Source organism: Tupaia chinensis, unplaced genomic scaffold, assembly GCF_000334495.1.
Source record: "Tupaia chinensis unplaced genomic scaffold, TupChi_1.0 Scaffold000627_1, whole genome shotgun sequence".
In the NCBI taxonomy this organism is placed as follows: domain Eukaryota; kingdom Metazoa; phylum Chordata; class Mammalia; order Scandentia; family Tupaiidae; genus Tupaia; species Tupaia belangeri.
The window spans coordinates 4,075,017-4,082,689 of NW_006160147.1; positions in this window are offsets into that span (position 1 = coordinate 4,075,017).

The window sequence follows — 7,673 nt, forward strand, 5'->3', positions numbered from 1 at the left end:
TGGCGTAAATGACTATGTCGCTGGACTCCCATGTAGTCTACCGTAGTTCGAGTCCCAGACCCAGTGGCTCAAACATGCTGGGCACGTGTGCACGATGAAGTTCAAGTCCCAGACCTGGTGGCTCAAACACGCTGGGCACGTGTGCATGATGCCCAAGATCCCAAGAATGGAGGAGAAGGGACTGTGGTGTGGCCATCCTCCCTGGGGGGTGAATTTTTCACTTTCTGTCTCTCTGGTGAGCGCACGTGCCCTATTAGCAAAAACCTCCCCCCCAATAAAAGGTCTCCATAAAATGCCAAAAATTTCCCTGGAGGTCAAAATCATCCCAGATAGGGCAGACCAGAGATATAGTGGTTAAGACACTGGATCTCACATGGCTAACTGTGCAGGTCCTGGACCCGGTTCCTTGAAAACACCGTATGTGACATGTGTATGCATACCCAAAATCCCAAGAGAAGAGTGTGGGAGATGGACTGTAGCATGGTCATCCTCACCTCCCCGGGGCGGGGGTGCCACTTTATCACGTTTCTCAATTTCTCTCTCATACTCTCTATTCCTGGCAAGCACATATGCCTTATAGCAAAAAAAAAAAAAAAAAAAAAAAAATTTAAAGGGAACAACATTTACAAATCTTGCCAAGGATATGGAGAAATTGAAACCCTCATACATCACTGGTGGAAATTTAAGATGGGTAGTCATTTTAAAGAGTTTACCATGTGACCTAGCAATTGTACTCCAAGGAATATACGTACCCAAGAGAAATAAAAACACCCACACAAAACTCACATAGGAATGTCCACGAGAGTATTACGCACAATATCTAAAAAGCAGAAGTAACTCAAAATCAACTGAAGAACAGATAAACAAAATGCAGTATATTCATACAATGGGCTATCAGTCATTCATAAAAAGGAACAAAGTACTAATATAACATGGGTGAAACCTGGAGACAATCTGCAAGTGAAACCAACCAGTCACGAGAGACCACATACTCTATGACTGTATTTCTATGCAAGTTCCAGAACAGGCAGATCTACAGGCACAGAGAGTGAGATTAGTTCAGGGCTGGGGACTGATGGAGTGACTGCTAATGGGTATGGGGTTCCTTTTGGGGGTGATGAAGATATTCTAAATTTCTAGCCGGCTCTGATAGGCTTCTCAGAGAAGATGGATCCCACCCGGTAACCTGGTTCAACTCCCTGGCCTGCTCAAACAGAAACACATGGGTGGGCACACACGTAAATACTCAAGATCCGAGGGCTGGTGGAAAGGAGCCGTAGCATGACCAGACCACGGGGAAGGTGCTTTTCTCTAACTCTTTCTCTCTGCCCCCTTCCCTCTCTCCATCGCTCTCTCACATACACTGGCATACCCTACATCATGAATAAAGGGGGGGAAAAAAGTCCTAGGGCCTATGCTATAGCCCAGTGTGACCATGGCTGACCATGGTTTGAATCTTGGCCCCAGCACCCTGATAAACATACCAAGCATATGTGCATGCGTGCCCAAAATTCCGACAGAATGGGAAATAGAGAAGGGACTGCAGCAGGACCATGGGGACTGCTTTTTCCTTCTCTTTTTGGCAAGTACATGTACCCTCTGGCAATTTAAAAAAAAAAAAAAAATCCTTAACTTAAAATTGTGGTGCGGGATCAGCAGAGGGTATAATGGTTATCAGATCCAGCGACTTCAAATTCATACCAGGAGTGGGTGCATGTGTGCCCAAGATCCTTTGAGGAGACTGGAAGAGAAGGGTTTGGGTGTGTCCATCTCCCCTGGGGGGTGATTTCTCGCTTTCTTTCTCTCTGTATCTCCAGCAAGCATACATACCCTATAGCAAAAATCTCTCAAAAACTTGTGGTGCAGGGACCAGCAGATGGCATAATGATTATGTCACTGGACTCCCTCATAGCCAACAGTAGTTTGAGAACCAGACCTGGTGGCTTGAAACTCACACTGTGTGTGTGTGTGTGTGTGTGTGTGTGTGTGTATGTGTTCGTGCCCCAAATTCCAAAAGGGGAACAGAGGAGAAGGGATTGTGGAGTGGCTATTCCCCTAGGGGATGACTTCTCACTTTCTGTCTCTCTGGTGAGCTCAAGCACCCTATAGCAAAATTTTCTCTCGAAAAAAGAGAAAAAAAAATTGTCGTACACACCTCTGAATATACTAAAAACTACTGACTTGGACACTCTAAGTAGGTGAATTTTATGGTACACAAATTATATCTCAATAGAGATGTTTGAAATAAACTTAACACAAGAAACATTAAAGTCATGCCTCAGAAGCCTAATTCAAACGACATATGACTCACAAAAGATGAGATTCTTAAGGATCAACTATGTCTGCATCCAAAAAAGGCAGTTAAGAAACTATATTGGTGGGGCTGGCAGGTGGCATAGCAGTAATGTCGCTGAATTCCCGTACAGCCAACCACAGTTCAAGTCCCAGACTCAACAATTAAAACTCACCCTGGGAGCATGTGTGTGTGTGTGTGTGTGTACCCCAAATCCCAAGAGAGTGGGAGGAGGGGAGGCTACAGCATGGCCATGCCCCCCAGGTAGTGATTTCTTGCTTTCTATCTCTCTCTAGGGAACACATGTGCCCTATAGCAAAAGTTTCTGTGGGGAAAAAGAAGAAACTATGTTGGTATGTCAGTAATTTTTCTGAGGCACGCAAAATATCCTAGTCGTCCTCACAGTTATCAAACTGAAGCTGATTACAGAGAGATAGGTAGCACCTCTAATCCAAAAATCCAAAATCCAAAACTTGACCCTTCACACCTAACATTTGACTGTAGTCAAAACGCTACAATAAAAAATGTTGTGCAAAGCATTAATGGGACAAAGAAATGTGGTATTATCTGTTGAAGATATTTTAATCAAATGGACTCGGGAGAAATGGTCATATTGAAATATTCACTTTGTAAGCTAAATAATGTGACTGAATGTATTTTTTTAAAAAAAGAAATAAAAAAGGAAAAAATGTTGTGTAAAAATTACTTTCCAGCTTGTAGATAAGGTGTATATGAAATATAAATGAATTCTGTGTTTAGACTCAGGTCCCAGCCCCAAGGTATCTCATTATGTACATGTAAACATTCTGCTGGGACCAGCAGATGGCGTAATGGTTATGTCACCGGATGCCAATGTAGTCAACCATGGTTTGAGTCCCGGACGTGGCAGCTTAAAACATGCCAGGCACATGTGCGTTCATGCCCAAAATCCCAAGAGGAGAATCGAGGAGAAGGGATTGCAGCATGGCCATCCCCCCAGGGGGTGCTTTCTGGTTTTTTGTCTCTCTCTCTCTCTCTGGTGAGCACACATGCCCTATAGCAAAAATCTCTCAAAAAAAAAATTCTGTCATTCAAAAATATTCAAAATCTGGGGACCAGCAGTTAGCATAATGGCTATGTCACTGGACTCCCATGTAGTCAACCGCGGTTCCAGTCCCAGACTGGTGGCTTAAACTCACGCCGGGCGCGTGTGTGCCCAAGATCCTGAGAAGAGGATGGAGGAGAAGGGATTGCGGCGTGACCATCCCCCCTGGGGGACGATTTCTCACTTTCTGTCTCTCTGTCTCTCTCTGTCTGTCTGGTGAGCGCATGCGCCCTATAGCAAAAACCTCTCCAAAAAAAATGTCAAGATCTGAAACACTGCTGATCCCAAGTATTTCTAATAAAGAGCTACTCAAACCATACTGTCATCCAAAGGCAGAGACGGGGAGATAATAAAGAATAGAAAGAGCGTGATGCCTCTCGGCCACAGAGTTCATGGAGAAGCTGAGGCACCACATCAGTCTCCCTCATCAGTCGTGTACTCTGTCCATGGGAAAGCACTGCTCTAAATGGAGAAAAGCGATAGCGTCACCAATTGATTTTAAAGAATCACATATTAGATACAAGTGACAATAACCCACAGATACAAAGTGCTACTTTAGTGCAAGTAACATGCCCACCAGAAATTAGTTTCCTGTAGCCACATTTAGCTGGGTTAAAATAATGGTTTTTATATATTATACCTGTAAAGTATGCCAACAGGGATTCAACCGGGACCCCTAAACCAAGGATCCCCAATCAGAAAACCCAGCCACACAGCAGGAGATAACTAGCGGGCAAGTGAGCAAAGCTTCCTCTGTATTTACAGCCGCTCCCCACTGCTCTCATTACTGCCTGAGCCTCGCCTCCTATCAGATCAGCCATGGATTGGATTCTCACAGGAGTGCAAACCTACTGTGAACTGCATGCGAGGGATCTAGGATGTGCACGTCACATGAGAAGACAATGCCTGATGATCTGAGGTGGAGTTGAAGGCAGCTGCAAATATTGCATTATGGTGAGCTGTATAATTATTTCATTATATATTACAATATAGTAATAATACAAATAAAGTACACAATAAACGTAATACACTTGAATCATCCTGAAACCATCCTCCCTGGTCCAAGGAAAAACTGTCTTCCACAAAACTGGTCCCTGGAGCCAAAAATGTTGGAACCACTGCTCTGGACTACTACAAATGTGGTGCAACTCTACTCGCGTTTTTCCAAAACCCAAATCCTGGAGTCTTAATACCTACCATGCAAACAATGTTTGAGCCCAACCAGCTGACAATGGCTAAACCTATGCATCTAAAATGACAGAAATAACACGTTAACACCTCTACAATGAGCATGTAAGTGCTACCCTGAGCACCAAGGAGGCTCCCAAAAGTGTGCTCAGGGTCACACTGAGCTCCCCAGTGGGGTAGGGTTAACCTACATTTTTTCCTTTGGTTACTGTAGCAGCCTGTATTGAATGAGATGCTGGTGACCAATTGGCTGTTTTAGGGTAAAACCCAAATGCTATGGAAAACGCTGATGCTGACAGCTCTTTAGCGCATTACAGTGTATCTATGACAGAAGGCTGCGGAGAGAAGGAAAAGGGGAGCCAGCCCTGCAGTCTAGTGGTTAAGGGAACTGGAACCCATATAGACAACCACAGTCCAAATCCCAGCCCTGGTGGCTTGAAAACCACACCAGGCTATTATGCATGCATGTCCCAAACCCCAACAGATTGGAGAAATGGCGAAGGGATACCAATGTGACCATCTCCCTGGTGGGTGCACATGCCCTCTGTCAATTAAAAAAGGAAATGCGGGAACCAGCAGTTAGCGTAATGGCTATGTCGCTGGACTCCCACGTAGTCGACCGCGGTTCGTGTCCCGGATCCGGTGGCTTAAAACTCACGCCGGGCGCGTGTGCGTGCGTGCCCAAGATCCCGAAAGGAGAATGGAGGAGAAGGGATTGCGGCGTGACCATCCCCCCTGGGGGGTGATTTCTCGCTTTTTCTCTCTATGTCTCTGTCTGGCGAGCGCACGCGCCCTATAGTGAAAACCTCTCAAAAAAAAAAAAAGGAAATGCCAGCCAGCTGGTAGTGTGGCTGTGAAGGTGGCGAACTCCACATGGACAACAACAGTTTGAATCCCACACCTGGTGGCTTGAAAACCATGCCAGGCACGTATGCATATGGACCCAAAATCCCAGGAGATGCAGGAGAAGGGACCATGACATGGCCATTCCCCCAGGGAGTGACTTCTCACTTTTACTGTTTCTGTCTCTCCTGTGAGTGCATGTGGCCCATAGCAAAAACCTTTTTTTAAAAAAAAGGAAAAAGGCATTATAGTTTTGAAGTACTGGAAATAATTTCTTTTGAGAAAACTAACAAAGATACAAACCTCTTCAATGGGTACTTTAAAATAATATTTATTAATTCAATTTTGATGTCATGTTATTCTTTTGATTGAAAAGTTAGTGAATTTATAGATGTACAGGTGACCTCTTGATTTTATTCCTAAAACTGGGGTATTAACTATGAACTACAACGATTTCCTCACTTAGAGAGTTGAAAGAAAAACATTCTAGAAGACAGTCACTAGAAATTACAAAGGTGAAATGAAGAGTTGAAAAATAGTAAGTTTGGGGGCTGGCCCCCTAGAGCAATGGCCAAATGTTGTATGCAAGGGAAGCCTAATCCCACATGGCTGACCAGGGTTCAAGTCTCTGTCCCTTAAACACATGTACCCAGGATCCTGACAGGATGGAGAACTAGACAAGAGGATTCGGCAGGAAGGGGAAAAAATTAAATACTTTCTATTGTTACTTGTCAAAAGAGAGAAAATAGTTGAATTTTTTTCTCACAAAAATCCTGAATTTCCTAAAATTAACGTTTTAAGATTTTTAGAAGTAAAGTGAAGGAAGAAATTACTTAACTGATCCAAATAAAGAATCTGACTTTCTAGGGGTTACATGCTAAAAACATAAATCAGTCTTTTTTAAACAATTACATAAATTTTATTTAAAAATTTTTTTAATGATTAATTTGATTTTATTTATTTGTTGTAATTCTTCAATTTGACCTGACAGAGAGAGAGATAGGGATAGTGAAAAAGCAAGCCACCAGGCCCAGGATTCAAACCAAGATCAGCCATATGGAAGACCAGCGCCTCAACCACCACCACCACGCCACTTACTGGCCCCAGTTGAGTCTACCTTAACACTTAAAGATCCCTCTGCTAAAGTGAAAGAGGGAGTATGTCAAAGTCATTTATTTGGGAAGAAGTCTCTGTTAAATGTAATCTTTCCCATCCTCAACATGTTTGGAACACACAGTCCAGTTGCAGTGGTGACCCAAAGCCCAACGACTTTTCAGATATAGTAGCTAAGACCCCCAAAATAGTAATAAATAAGTAGCCAAATTCCTCAGTAGTGCTGCCTAAATCAAACGAAATCAAATAATGAGATGTACCAGGCCTAGTATTGAGTCAAGAAGCAACCAGATGTCTCTAACTGCATAGGATACTATGACTAGAGCCTACTAGAAGTATACTATTACATTACAATGGAACCTGCAGACATTGTTTCCGTAAGAATGTAACAGATTCCACTTTTAACACGTGGATAAAATCAGAGACTGGGGCGGGGGGACTGAACCAAGCTACATTTTAACGAAAAACACTACTGCCCGCCACAACGCTTAAGCACCGTGTTCTCCACGTGGGGAGCGGGGCAGCCTGATCCGTTAACCAGAGATGGGCAAAGAGTTCCAACGAGGACTCGAACTCCAAAATCTTTATTTAAACGCCCTAAACTTCAGACAGCAATGGCTTGAGGAAACGCCGATTGCTTATCTTTTGACAATTTGAGTCAACAATACCCCTGACTTCCTGCCGAGGCCAGTTAATATTCCACCCCCAAAAGATGTTTCCAACTGATCTCCACTGAGCTCCCCAGGAGTGGAGGCACTACCCGCCGGGCCGCAGTTGTACATTAAGCGGAAAATAAAGGGGGGAGGGGGCTGCTAGAGAGGAGTAAAAAAAGAAATGAAACTTGACACCGGATGAACGGCGAGCTGGGGGAGAGGAAGAAACACGGATGACCGTGTGCCCCAGAGGAGATCAAAGTCCGGAGGAAGAGGCTCAACCTCGCGGGCCTGCAAGCACCGTATTACTGTACTTTCATTTTCCAGCTTCCTGTCACCAGAGTCAGAGCTGCTCCCCGCCTCCCCACCCATGCAAACTAAAAAGGTGCCACCTTTGGCCCCAAGGACCTCACGGGACCCAACAAGGCGCGCGCGGCGCGGCGATCACCTGCGCGCGGGGGCGGTCCCCGGGGAGCGCGCGCCCGCAGCCCCCGCGCCG